General features: G+C 34.3%; 1 long non-coding RNA gene across 2 annotated transcripts; it reads right to left on the bottom strand.

Moving 5' to 3' along the window:
• Window positions 1-245: 245 nt before the first annotated feature.
• LOC127541251 (uncharacterized) lies at window positions 246-11762 on the bottom strand. 2 transcript variants are annotated; one of them, XR_007948410.1, is made up of 4 exons: window positions 11673-11762; window positions 11354-11573; window positions 10892-11153; window positions 246-446 (listed from the first exon to the last, which is right to left on the bottom strand). It is a non-coding gene; the product is annotated as an uncharacterized LOC127541251 (long non-coding RNA). The 2 variants fall into 2 exon arrangements; XR_007948409.1 differs by lacking the exons at window positions 10892-11153; window positions 11354-11573; window positions 11673-11762 and adding an exon at window positions 9358-9455.
• Between the last annotated feature and the right edge of the window lie 3346 nt (window positions 11763-15108).

The raw sequence follows: 15108 nt of genomic DNA on the forward strand, positions 1-15108 counted from the left end.
CATATTAAAAGTTCTCTCCAAATTGGTTCTCCCACAACAATTCTTTGAACTTTTATGAACTCTTTTTGTCCTAAAATTAATCAACCATTCATCATTTATGAAGTGTTGAGGCACCATGATGGGCTCCAACATATACATTGTAAAAGTGAGAGTTTTGCCATCAAGAAGTTATATTCAACTTTCGAATATAATCTAGTCAAACAGAAAGAAATAGTGATAATGTATATAATAAGCCACAAGTCAACTTTATATAGATTTAAAACAAACCTGATTTAATGGCATAGTGTTCAGAAGTAGTTTATTACATTTCTTGCCCTACTAAGAAGTACCAAGTTTCAACCATAGTCCTATGTATATGAAGTCCCAGAAGGATGAGAGTCTAGTAAGGTAGGGTGACATTGCATTTCCATTCCCCTTGACCTCAGAACAACAGTACACAGTGAATGCTGAAACAGGAAAGTACAAACAATTTTTTAGTCATATTTTTCCAAATGTGGTCAATTGGTTTTTTTTCTTGTTTATGCATTTTTTTAAACAAAGTTTTTGTTTTTGTTTTTTTGTTTTTCATTTGGGTGAGAAGGAGAGAAAGTAAATTCTTGTTAATAGAAAAAAAGTAAAACAAAATAAAAATTATATTAAAAAAGAATCTTCAAGTGGTCTGTATAGCCTCTGTCCTCCATTTCTATTTCTGATCTATCATCAACAAATATTTCTATCTGAGGGGGAACAGCAAGTAACCTGGACCTAACTTTAACAACAGATGAGAGAATCAAAAGCTCCTTTCATTCTCTTTCCTCTGATGCTGATTCTCTGCATAGATCAATAATAAATCATAGAAAAATGTGCCATAGTGGAAATTCCTAATACATATGTTGTATTGAAGACCATGGTATACTAGAGGTGTCAGAATACATTAACATTCCAGGGAGAATGCTATTGACTCAGTGATTCCAGCAATATGGAAGGAAGTCTGAGAATCAAAATCAACAACCTGTCTCCCTTTGCCATTGAGCTTCCACTGACTGCAGGGTGAGGCTCCTGGGTTACTATCAGTGAGGTACAAATGATACCTTTTCTTGATCTCTGGGAATGATGTTCCATCTTCTCTATATAGTTTCCTTTGTGACAGAGGTTCCATCTTTTCTAGATAGCTGATTTGGTCTAAAGTCATCATGTGTAACTGAGGACCAGAGGAAGCTAAACATAGTAGTGTGAAAGGAGGACTGCTCTGAAAGTCTAAAGATCCAGCTTCTTCTATCTCTTTCTAGCTATATATCTTTGGGTAGCTTCCTGAATTTCTATGGGTCCCAGTTTCACCATTGCTTAATAATATTAGCAACTGTCATTTATATTAAGGTTTTCAAAACATTTTTCTTAATCTATGAAATAGATAGAATTCTCCCTCTTTTACTGATAATAAAAGTGAGGTCAAAGACATTATAATTTCTTATGCACATCACATAGTCAGGAAGAATTTAAGTCAAGATTTGAATTCAGGTCTTCTATTTCTTAGTGCAATACTTTTTCTAGTACATTATCTACTTTACATAAAATAAAGGGATTAGACTACATGATGTCAGAGTTTTGATATGGTATGATTCCCATTACTCTATAAGAGGCAATGGATTGAGGGCAGGTCATGGAGTCAGAAAGAGCTGGATTCAAGTCATCATCACTGAGCAGGTGATTCTCAGATCTACTTCTCCAGTCCTACTCTTTCTTCCCACTTCCAGTCTTGAACCTCCAATTAATTGCCTATTGGACACCTCAAAGTGGTTATCCTGAGCACTTTAACACATCCGAACTGAAGTCATTATCTTTCCTTCCCAATTCTCCTCTCTTCCTAAGTCCCTTCTTATGGGTAAGGGTATCATCATCTTTCCAATTACCCAGGATTGACCATGTAAGGTATCATCCTTGACTCCTCTCACTTCACTAAACTTCTTTGTCCAGTCTGTTTCCAAGTCTTATTAGCTTTATCTCTTGTGACATTTCTTGTACATTCCCCTTTCTCTGATCTGATACTATAGGTTCTTATCACCTCATGCTTGGATTGTTGAAATAGCCTGATGGTTGATCTGTCTTCATCAGGTCTTTTCCCACAATAATTTCTTCAGCTATCCAAGTGATCTTTATAAAATGCAGGTCTGATCATCTCACCTCTTTATTCAATAAACTTTAATGTCTTCCTTTTACACTAGCATCAAAAAACCCCTCTGGCATTTAAGGCATTTCATATCTTGTCCTGTCTTGCTAGTCTTCTTATACTGTTCTACTCTCCCATATACTCTATAGTCCACACCACTGACCTGTTTGTTGTTCCTCTTATAAGAACTTTCATCTTCTAATACTATGAATTTTCACTGATTGTCTTCCAAATCTGAAATTCCTTTTCATTTTTGCCTCTTGGCTTCCCTTGTTTCTTTCAAGTTAAAATTCCCAGCTAAAATATCACACTCTGAAAGAAGCCTTTTTGGGACCCCCTTAAAGCTAATGTTTTCCCTTTGAGATCAGGTGATTGTTTGCATATTCTCTCTCTCAATATATCATGAACTCTTTAAGGTCTTCATGTCTTCTTTAACTAATGCCTTGAATACTTTCTCATAGTGTGATCATTTGCAAGTTAATTAACTAATCTCTCAATAGCCTAAATACAACCCAAGATTGTAAGTTGTGGATGAATCATTAAGCTGCATATGTGTACCATACCAGGGATTCCCTACAATGATGAAATCCCTATACTTGGAGAAAAAAATTGCTTCCATTGGTATGAAAGCCATTGGTCAACTAATTTTGTTTCAGATGGATTTTCTTCTTATTTTTTCCTAGCAGTTTATTTTTTTGGCAGTTTGGCAGTTTGATTAGTATGGTACTGAAAAAGTAAATTAATTTAGGTAGAATTGTAATTTTATTATATTAGTTTAGTTTACCCATTTGATATTTTCCTAATTATTTAGAAACGACTTAATTTTGTTTTATAATTATATTCATACAGTTCCTGGATTTGTCTTGGCAAGTATACTCCCAAATAATTTATATTATCTATAATTACTTTAAATAGAATTTCTCTCTCTGTCTCTTGCTAGTTGGCAAAATTTTTGTTTTAATTTCCTCTTCATTAGTGGTGAATTCTCGTTGTTCATTTTTTGATACTGGTGATTTGGTTTTCTTTTTCTTTTTAAATCAAATTAACCAAAGATTTATGTATCTTATTTTTTCTCATAAATTCACATTCAAAGTTATGGTTACCAGCTGCGCATTTCCCTCTTTTGTATTTTCTCTCCTATTCATACTTTTCATCTCTTTCCATTCTGTCCCTCTTCACCAATGTTTTGTTTCTGACTCCCACCTCCCTCAACCTGCCATCTCTTATCACTCTTTTTCCTTTTTCTTTCTACATTTCTCCTGTTACTTTTCCCCTCTCTTCCATCCAACCCTTCCCTTCTTTTTCTCCTTTCTCCTCCTACTTCTTTATAGGGTAAGATAAATTTCTATATCCAATTGAGTGTGTATGTTATTTCCTCTTTGAGCCAGTTTAATGAGATTAAGGTTCAAACAATGTTCATTCCCCTCACTCTACTGTGATGTAGAGGGATCTAATTTAGATCCATTTTACCTCCCCTTTCTTCTTCTAGTGCAATCCTTTTTTCTACCCCTTAACTTCTTTTTTATATTATCATTCAAAGTCAACTTATACCCACATGTTCTATGTATACTCCTTCTAACTGCCCTAATAAAGATACAGTTCTCAAGAGTTAAAAGTATCACCAAGGAATATAAACAGGAATATAAATAATAAGTAACATATAATTTTTTCCTTTCCTGTTTACCTTTTTTATATTTCTTTCGAGTCTTATATTTGCACATCAGGTTTTCTGCTTAGTTCTTGTTTTTTTTTATTAGAAATTATTGTAAGTCCCCTATTTTATTAAATGCCCATCTTTTCCCCTGAAAGATTATGCTTAATTTTGCTAGGTAGTTGGTTCTTGGTTGTAATCCAAGTTCTTTTGCCTTGTGGAATAGCATATTCTAGTCCCTCTGATCCTTTAATGTAGAAACTGCTTAGTCCTGGGTAATTCTGACTGTGGCGCCTTGATATTCAAATTGTTTCTTTCTGGCTACCTGCAGTATTTCCTCCTTAAGCTGATAATTCTGAAGTTAACTACAATTTTTTTGGAACATTTATTTTGGGATTTCTTTCAGAAGATGATTGGTGGATTTTTTCAATGACTATATTTACCCTCTAATTCTGAAAGATCAAGGCAATTTTCCTTGCTGATGTCATTCAGACTTTGATCATGGCATTCAGATAGTCCAATAATTCTTAAATTATCTCTTCTGTAATTATTTGTTGTTTTTAAAATGAGATATTTTATATTTTCTCTATTTTTTTCATTCTTTTTAGTTTAACTCATTCTTATGATGTCTCATAGAGTCATTAGCTTCCATTTGCCTAATTCTAGTTTTTAAAATATAATTTTCTTCAGTTAGCTTATTTATCTTTTTCCATTTGGCTAATTCTACTTTTTAAGAATTGTTTTCTCCCGTTCTTTCTGTTCCAAACTGTTGATTCTCTCTTATACATTTCTCATTTTTATTCCCAGTTTTTTCTACCCCTGTTATTTGATTTTAAAAATCCTTTTTGAACTCTTCCAAGAAGTTTTTTTCGGGTTTGAGACCAATTTATATCTCTCTTTGAGGTTTCACATGCAGGTATTTTATCTTCTTTTGAGTTAGTATTTTGATCTTTTCTGTCATCATAGTAGCCTTCTTTGGTCAAAGTTCTTTTTTGTTTCCTACTCATTCCCCCCCCCCCCCCCCCCTTTTTTTTTGTGACTTTTAATGTTGGACTTTGCTCCTGAGACATAGGGGGTGCTGTCCCTATTTTTTGTGTGGGGTCATTGGCTTTGAGCACTGAAATCTCAGATGTTTGGTGACTTGCTCACTCCCCTGGGGTAGTATCACCTAGTCTGGCCTATTGTTGCCTGGTTTTCAGGGCTGGCAATTTGTCTTCTGTGTTGGGGCTGGAAGTTCTACTGCTAATCGGCTGAGCTACTATTGTAATTGTCAGTTGCTAATCTGTGCTATAACTAAGATCCTCCTGATGACTTGCCCAGATACCATTTGCACTGGGCTGTACTCTATTTTCATCCAAGTGAGACTACTGAACTTTACTGAAACTTTACTGAAATCCTTCTAACCTATTGTAAGTTGGAAAATTGTTTCATGCCATCTTTGCATGTTCTGTCACTCCAGAATCTCTTCAGAGGCTTGATTTAAAGTTGTTTCTAATGGAAACTGGGGAGAGTTCTGGCAACTTTCTGGTTTGTCTCTATTCCCCTTCCTCCCCAACAAGTCAACTGATTTTGTTAAACATACATAGCCCACAAGAAGGGTTTCTATGAATGCTTTAGGTCTCTTGTATAAAATAATTAATAAATGGAACGTATATGCTTTAAAAAAATTCTTAAGATAGGGCAACAGTTCTTTCTAAGAGGTAAAACATGTTTTTGTTAAGATAGGAAGTGTAAATTACAATTTTATTTTCTTATATTAGGGAATTTTCCTTATATCTCCTTTGTTTGACAATCAACACCTTTCATAGTCTGTCACTACCTTAACCTTTCAACCATATTTTTACCACCATTCATCAGGTATCTTACAATCCAATCAAATTATACTACTTCTAATTTCCTAAATACTCTCCATTGTTTGCTTTTTGATTCCTTCTGCCTGGGATACATTCCATCTCACCTCTTTTTGACATTCTGCTTACTCTTCATCCATGTAAACATGAATGTCCTTACACATTTCAGAAAAGATAAAACCAAAACTTTTCTTTGAATATGAACCCAGGGAATGCAGGCAGGAATCAAGATTCATTTTTCCTTCCAGTCTACCCTTCTTTAAGCCTCCTGCATAATGCATAAGTCTCCTCTTCTCAAATCTGTGGCTTAGTATTGGTTACTGAATAAATTCTCTGCTTGACATTTAATATATTTCACAATTTGGTGCCCTACATTTTGATCTTCTCTCTCTGCACAGCACTCTGCAAATAATTTCTGAAATGAGGCAATCCTATTCTTTCATCATATACTTTAACATGTTAAAATTCAATTTTAAGCATTACTTATATTTTTAGATGTGTAACACTAATATCAATAATAACAATCCTATCACTATACACTTTAACATATTCAAATTGAAATTTTAAACATTTGCTTATACTTGTAGATTTGTAACACCAACATTAATAATAAGAACTTAAATAACATCTTTAATTTTAAGTTTTCATTTTTATTATGTCATTTGATCTTCTGAAGAACCTTCTGAAGTAGGTCAGATAGGTATTATTAAGCCAACTTCATATTAAGTGATGAAACTAAGGTATAGAGAGATGAAAGGACAAGCATCTACTGAGTAGTGAAATTAGTAGTGGATGCCACAGTGCTTTATTCTTTTCTCAGGGCTACCCTCTTAATCTATTTCTAATTCATTTAGGATCTTGTGAGAGAGTATTCCTAATCTTCTTTATGATTTTTTTTTCATGTAAATTTAGGCTCAAAGATGAGCAAACAAATCTCTCACCATTTTCCTGATTGGAGGAGTTCAAACCCTTCATTGATTTTGATAAAGGCAGTTTATGAGTTATTACTGAATCCATGTCAATTTTCTTCTTCATGTAATCATCCACTAATAAAGGAATGAAGTCTCTAGTTTTATACTTTGTGAAGAAAAAAAGATAAAACTAATGCTTGAACAATAAGATTAACTTAATGAATCAAGTAAATTTCAAGTACACCACATATCTATTGATAATTATATAAAAGGCTTCTTTTCATTTTCTTTTTGAGATAACACAAGAAGCTGATTGATTGTCTAGGAGAAACTGTAGGTGGGGCTTATAGTCTCCCTGTCATCTTCTACTCATATTCCTGTGTATGTTCAAGAGACTTCTCTTCTGAAAGACTTTGAATAGCCTCCATTTATCTATTAAAGATCAAATGCTTGAGCTAATCATTCAAGGCCCTACAGAGTTTTGGATTTAATTTGCATTCCTTTGGATCATAAATAATAAGATAGTAGATTTGAGATCCGGAACACACCTATTTAATCCAAACTTCTAATTTTACAGATGAAAAAACTGAAGCCCAAAGAGATTAAAAATCACCCAGTCAGACAATTCAGACAGTCAAAGTCTGAGGCAGAGTTTGAACTCAGATTGTGTTGCTTCTCAATCTAGTATTCTATATACCTTATCACATTGTTCCTACACATTCACTCTGCAGCCAAACTAGATCCTTCACTGTACTTTCTTTTCATATTTTTTCTAATTTTCAAGTATTTGTTCTATATGAGCAGAAAGTACTATCACCCCCTCCTCCAAGATCTAGGTCAAATATCTTCTCCATGAAGACTTCTGCTTCATTCTACTTGAATAGGAGGAACATTCCTTTTTCTTCCTTCCTTCCCCCTTAACTTTAATCCTTTATTTTAACTCTGTGTATGTATGTGTCTCTGTGTTTCAAGTATGTCCTCTGTTAACATATTGCTACATTCTGTTTTTTAATTCATTCTGCTATTTGCTTATATTTTATAAGTCCATTCTATTCACATTCACAGTTGTGATTGACATATATTTCCCTCCATTCTTTTTTCTTCTCTTTATCCTTCTTTCTCTCTCTTTCTCTATCTCTGTCTCTCTCTCCTCCTTCTTTTCCTCCCTCTCTCTCTTTCTTTTAACTCTGTCCCTTCTCAAAAATCTGTTTTGCAAGTAACCTCCCTTAATCTTCCCTCCATTTTATTTCCCTCCTCACTTTCTTTTATCCCCTTCCATTTCTACCTCCTAGGTAACATAGATATCTATATAGTCTTCCCTCTTTGAACTAAATCTGATGAAAATGAGATTGAGATATTGCCTGCCTCCTTCTCCCCCTTGCCATTAAAGCTCCTCCTTGCTGACCTTTAAAATAAATGTTACATAATTTCCCCTATTTTTCCTCTCCCTTTCCCTCCTCTCAACACATCCTTCTTTCTCATCCCTTAATTTTTTTTTTGTTATCCTCACATTAACTGTGTCTTCTATGTAGACTCCTTCTAAACTGCTTAACAATGATAAAGTTCTTTGGAATTTTATATATCCAAAGACTTTGTGATGGAAAATTCTATCCACATCCAAAGAAAGAACTAATGAGTTCTGAATGCAGAATGAAGCATATTATTTTCATTTTCTTCATTTCTGTGTGTTTTTCTTTTTGTCTGTTTAATATTTCACAACAAAGATAGTATGGAAATATGTTTTACGATTATGTAAACCTATATTACAACATATCAAATTAATCATATAATGTATATTTGATTACTTATTGTTTCAGGGAAGGGGCAATTTTGGAACTCACATTTTAAAAAAAGAATGTTAAAAATGATCTTTCTATGTAACTAAAAATAAAATACTATTTAAAAATAAAAAGAAATTTTATACATACATACATATGTATATATATTCTTTCAATATAGGGATATATACAGTTAAAAGTTTTTGAGTGCTTAATCATTTTTCTTCCATGTTCACCTTTTCTTGTTCCTTTTGAATCTTATATTTGAATGTCAAATCTTCTAATAATCTCTGTTTTTTTAATGTTTGGAATTATCTATTTCATCAAATATATATGTATATATTTTACCTCTTATATGATCTTTTAGGAAAAAGTTTTGCTGGGTAGATTATTCTAGGTTATAATCCTAACTTATTTATCTCCTGGAATAAATGTTTGTTGATTGATTTATTTATTGATAATAGCCATGGATGAATGTGACCAGTTTTAAATTGCATCCAATAGTAATTAATATTTATAAATCTGCTACTATAGCTATAATAATATTTGTTAGTCAGGGATGTGTGCATAAGTATTTAATAACTGACTTCAAAAAATGTACATATGACACAATTTTAAGTTTAATCCTCATATTTAACATTTTATCCATCACTTTCTTAAGCGTAGATAATAAAACAAGTTAAGTCCTGATTTGTCAGTTTTTGCCAATTTTAGGGTGTGAATATTTACACTGAAAATTTAAGAATTAGTTTTTGTGATCTGGCTTTAGCTAATCCCAGCACACCTTACATTTAGAAAGAAATAGAAAGCTCTGTATTGGCATTCTCTGTGACAGTAAATACCTGATACATAACAGATGCTTAATAAATGCTCATTATTTGACTAATCCATTGATCGACTTCATTCCTCTCTATCATTCTATAAACAGTAATCACTATATCTGTATGTCCCACTATTTCTGAAAAATTCAAAGGGATTTATTAGAGTTAACCTCACTGCTCATTTGAAGTTCTTTTCTTACCTCTTATCAAGCACCCTTTTAGCGTCTGACCAGATAGTAGCTTGATTGGGTCAAAAGAGAGTTGGGATTTTGCTGGTGATATCCCAATAATAACACAGAGACCATAACTCATGTTGCAGGATTCCAGAGCAACAACCTAGGATTAATGATATAATCATATGTTCTTCTGTAGCATCTCTGGTCACATGGAGTTTTAATGTGAAGTTTTCTATCATAAAAACCAGTAGAATTATTGTCTAGTTGACACATAGATCATATTCATTTGATCCACATGAATTAGATTGGATTATAAACTCCCATTTCTTGATTGGGGTCAAATGTCAAATGGAGTTTTTTCTTGGGTCATCTCCAGTCATCTTCCTTCCCTTCTCCTATGCTTTATTCCTCATTCCAATTATTAAAAAATATATCTTTATATAATTAGTGTATGTCTTCATTTTTTCCATATCCTAAATTGTTTGTGGCATATGATGCAATACTTATTATAGTTTATGCCTCCAGTCTCTATTCCTTTTAAGTCCTTTTCTTCTTTCTATTACTTTTTATATTTGTCTTTTCCTTTCCTTCTCTGCCTCATGTCTTTCATTTATATTTCCATACTTTTAGTATTCCTTCCTTCTTTTTTTTTTTTTTTTGTTACATTTCTTGCTCTTGAAAGGAGGGTCAGGAAGAGAGAAATAGAGAGGGAAAAAATATGAAAAAGGATGAAAGAGAAAAAAGAGAGAGAAAGAAATAGAGAAAGAAACAGAGAGGAATTTTTATAGCATCACACCCTTTTGAGCAGCTCAGTTTGTCTTTCACTGATTGGCTGTGTCTTTAAACTGGTGAGATTGAGATATTGATTGTCCTTCCCATCATCTTTTCTTCTATATTCTTTGCAGTGGCTCTTTTTTGATTTGATGCCATGAAATTACAGATGAGAGGGAAAGGCAAGTTCTTCCTCTCTTTTCTCTCTCTTTGACACTGGCTCCAAGAAGGGGTCCTGGTGGTGTTTATTTCTTTATATGCTCTTTGTCCTCATTTTGAGATGCTGGAGCTGATCCTCACAGAACTGAGAAAGAGCCAGGATTGCGTGTGGAGTAGTGCAGCCAGGCAGCCAACTATGAAAACGAGATTTTGAATTTAGAACTGGGATTGTGCTTTTCAGAAACTGAATTAAGCCATGATTCATTTCCCTATAGAGCCAGGTAATACAGGGATGGAGAGATTCCCCTTTGTAGAGACAGTGGAATAAAAGGCTAGAAATATTTATTTTTCTCCTTTTGAACTAGCTCCCTGCCACATGTGGGAGACAGCCCTTTCTACATGTAGGGGTTCATTTGGAATTGGGCCTCCTTATATTTATTTGTGTATATATTACAACGTTATATCACTAGGTACAAAGTGTAGTTACAATGATTTAAAAACTTTCCATTCAGGTATGTTAATTATCTTCTTAATTTTAAGTACTTTTTGGTAAAGTTAAATTAGTTGACTACATGGCTATTTGCTGATCTAAAACATATTTTTTCCCCTATATGTGGAGGTAACATACCATGGTGTCAATAATCCCAATAGCCTCAAAGGTAAAGTCAGCACCAAATTCAGTCATTTCCATTATCACCTGCTGGATGGGCTTCTTGAATTTTCAAGGATTAAGATAATCAGTGACCTCAAGAGCTTTTGCCTTCTCAAATTTCCTTCATTGATGTCAATACCAGTGATCCTGGAAGCACCAGCTGCTTTGCATGCCATAACAACTGCAGAGCCAACACCTCCAAGCCCAAAGACAACACAGGTAGAACCAGGAGTCACACCTGCACATGAAGAACACAAACTCCTAGTGAGACTTTAGGGCTGAATAAACCTGCACCATCAAAATAGGAGAAATGTTCTGCACAGTCTGCCTGAGTCTTTACAAGGTACTTTCTTGATCATTTTGATTGGTTCAGCCATAATTTGACATTGATTAGGGAAAATCTCGTTCACTGAACTTGTTCCCATTACACATGCTCACCTGTGCAGCATTAACAGCATCTCCATATTCTGTGGTGAATCCACAGGCTAATATACAAACATTCTCCAAGGGTGCATCATCATCAATTTTTACTACTGAAATCTCATGCATCATGGTGTATTCAGTGAATGTGCTTGTTCCAAAAATATTATGTACTTTCTTCCCTCTACATGTAAATCTGCTGGTACCATCAAGCATCAGTCCAACTGGAGAAAGCATACTAGTTCATGGAGACAGACAAAGATACACACAGATACACATGAAGAGAAATGAGATCCATAAATTCTGGGTCAGCAGATAGTGATAGGAAGGCACTTACTCTTTTTTCAAGCAACAGTTGCCCTTGGCATGTAAGCAGGAGTCACATTTAAGGCATTGAGGTTGAATAGTCAATATGACTTTATCTCCTAAGGGAGGAAAACAGAAGAAAATGAACCTCATTCTGGATGGAGAGAAAAAGTGAATAGCATCAAAATAAAATGTGGAAGTAATCCAGCATATTGTATACAATGAATTTTGTGAAAAATAACTCACAAAGTTGGAATGAAAGCTTGTCACATAATTAGCATTAAGAATTCAAATGTTCTTTGCTGGAAGAAGCAGTTTTCCTCTTGACCTGGGACAGATAAATGACTACATGAATGCAAGAGTAGCTATATGGGAATCAATTCTCTGGCATCTTAAGCTCAGCAAAGCCCTTACATGCTCAAAAATGACAGCAATATCTGTGTCTTACACTCTCTGGAAAAACTGTCTAGATAGAGGCTAATAAATTACTTGCTAATAAACTTAAAAAACACCCAACTATATATGAAATATGTTTAGTGTCCTATACAATCCTCTTTTTTGTTCTTATATATATATCAATATATTTGTATTTATTGAGATTGCCAAATTTAAAGTAAAAAAGAAAAATGAAAAGCAAAAAACCCCGAGGTGATCGTCTTATAACCTCTGTACTTGTACTCTTCTTTATTGTTGAGGACCACACTTAAGTGTGGAACTCAGAAAAGCTTGTATAAAGGTTTAAGGGAACTGCATTTTTAAGAAGAGGCTCAGTTCTCCAAAGTCCCTGCTACATCTGTGAATCCTAGCCCCCACAGCTGTGAATCCCAGCACACTAGAGAAACAATAAGATGTTTTGGTAAACATTATCTCACTCTCTGAGCAGAACTGGGCCAACTCTAGGAACCTCTTTGACCCACACTGGCGTTCTGTGATAAGAATCTGGAGGTCATTTTTACTGATGCAGTTGTTGCTTGAGAAGAATATATCCTTTTTTTCTTTTTCTTTTTTAAAATTTTAATAGCTTTTTATTTACAAATTATATGTGTGGGTAATTTTACATCATTGACAATTGACAAACCTTTCATTCCAATTTTTCCCCTCTTTCCCCCCACCCCCTCCCCATAGATGGCAGGAAGACCAATACATGCTAAATATGTTAAAATATAAATTAAATACAAAATAAGTATGAATGTGTCCTTTTTTTCAAAAATGACCTTGCTGTACTAAAAAAAACTTTTATTTATTCTGTATTGGGAATGGAATAAAGAGAGAAAGGTTCAGAGATTTTCATTGTAACTGCCTCTCTGTCTCCTTGTATAATTATCATCCTCTCACATGACATGATCTATTCTGCTGGTTGGAATTAAATCCCCAGCAGCCACTAACAGTTGGCTCCCATAACACTTCACCTTATTCAGTTTTCTGATTGTCTTTCCTGAAACTCATTCTAGATCCTCGCTCTCTAATTTTCAGGTTTTCTTGTTCAAATGGCTTATTTCCAACTAAACATAGCTAGATTTTCCCTATCTTTAATAAGCTCTTACTTGATAGTGCCATCTCCTTCAACCATCCTTTTCCGCCTCACTTCTCTTTTATAGACAAAAAAATAAAAATTGTTTACATTTCTTGGCCATCAATTCTTCTCATTATCATTCACTTTTCAACCCTTTGCAATGGAGCTCCCAAACTCATTACTCAATTGAACCTGATCTCCCCTGTATTGTTTCCTTATCAAACAAATCCAATGGACTGTTCTTAAACTTCATCTTTCTTGATGTCTGCAGCATTTAATGTCACTGACCAGTGTTTCTTTCTGAATAGTGTATCTTCTCTTCTCTTGGGGAGGGCCATTTCCAAGGAACAAAATCATTCTTAAAGCTGATGGGCTTGGTATATGCCTGGTGTTGCCTTTTGGGAGAGACCAACTAAGCAGTCTGAGTTTCTGGTTTTATATCTGTGAAATCTCCTGGGGTGAATTTCTGTGTGAAAATTCCAAAGGAAAGTCCTGTCTGCTTCCCGTGAAGGTGGAATTGACCTTCTGGAATTTGATGTGGGACATTTGATGTGCTTCTTGACAGTCCACAGGCTTGTCAAGTCATCCAGAAATAGGAATTGTAAAGGTATTTCCCTCAATTTGCAAGCCAAATGATCTGCCTCAGTTCCCTTCATTATTCACTTATACAGTCACAGGCAAGATTGTCCTTGCCCTCATTTGTACCCAGGTTCTTTGTCTGAGAAGCACACTTTTTGTATCTCAAAAAACTACATTCAATTTGATACTAGTAAAGAAAGATTTTTTGAGTGTAAGACCAGAGCTAAGATGGAAGTGCTTTTATACACTTGGGAAGGTTTATAATCTTTTTTTATGTTAAAATATATATTAAATCCACTATATGTATACATATCCATACATTTATATTGCTGCACTAGAAAAATCATATCTAGAAAGAAAAAAAAAACCCGAGAAGGAAAACAAAAATGCAAGCAAACAATAACAGAGAGAGTGAAAATGCTATATTATGGTTCACATTCAGTTCCCATAATCCTCTCTCTGGGTTCTTCATTACTGAACAATTGGAACTGGTTTGAATCAACTCATTGTTGAAGAGAGACACATTCATGAATTGATCATTGTATAGTCTTGTTGTTGTCATGTATAATGATCTCCTGGTTCTGCTCATTTCACTCAGCATCATTTCATGTAAGTCTCTCCAAGCCTCTCTGTATTCATCCTGCTGGTCATTTCTTACAGAGCAATAATATTCCATAACATTCATATATCACAATTTATTCAGCCATTCTCCAATTGATGGGCATCCATTCAGTTTCCACTTTCTAGTCACTACAAAGAAGGCTGCCATAAACATTTTGGCACATACAGGTCCCTTTCCCTTCTTTAAGATTTCTTTGGGGTATAAGCCCAGTATAAGCCCACTGCTGGATCAAAGGGTATGCACAGTTTGATAACTTTTTGAGCATAGTTCCAAATTGTTCTCCAGAATGGTTGGATTTGTTCACAACTCCACCAACAATGTATTAGTGTCCCAGTTTTCCCTCATCCCCTCCAACAGTCATCATTATCTTTTCCTGTCATCTTAGCCAATCTAACAGGTGTGTAGTGTATCTCAGAGTTGTCTTAATTTGCATTTCTCTGATCAATTGTGATTTGGAACACCTTTTCATATAACTAAAAATAGTTTCAATTGCTTCATCTGAAAATTGTCTGTTCATATCCTTTGACCATTTATCAATTGGAGAATGGCTTCATTTCTTAGAAATTTGAGTCAATTCTCTCCATATTTTGGAAATGAGGCCTTTATCAGAACCTTTGAATGCAAAATGTTTTCCCAATTTATTGTTTCCCTTCTAATCTTGTCTGCATTAGTTTTGTTTGTACAAAAGCTTAACTTAACTATAATCAAAAATTTCTATTTTGTGATCAATAATGATCTCTAGTTCTTTGGTCA

This window comes from Antechinus flavipes, chromosome 6 (genome assembly GCF_016432865.1).
Source record: "Antechinus flavipes isolate AdamAnt ecotype Samford, QLD, Australia chromosome 6, AdamAnt_v2, whole genome shotgun sequence".
Classification (NCBI taxonomy): Eukaryota; Metazoa; Chordata; class Mammalia; order Dasyuromorphia; family Dasyuridae; genus Antechinus; species Antechinus flavipes.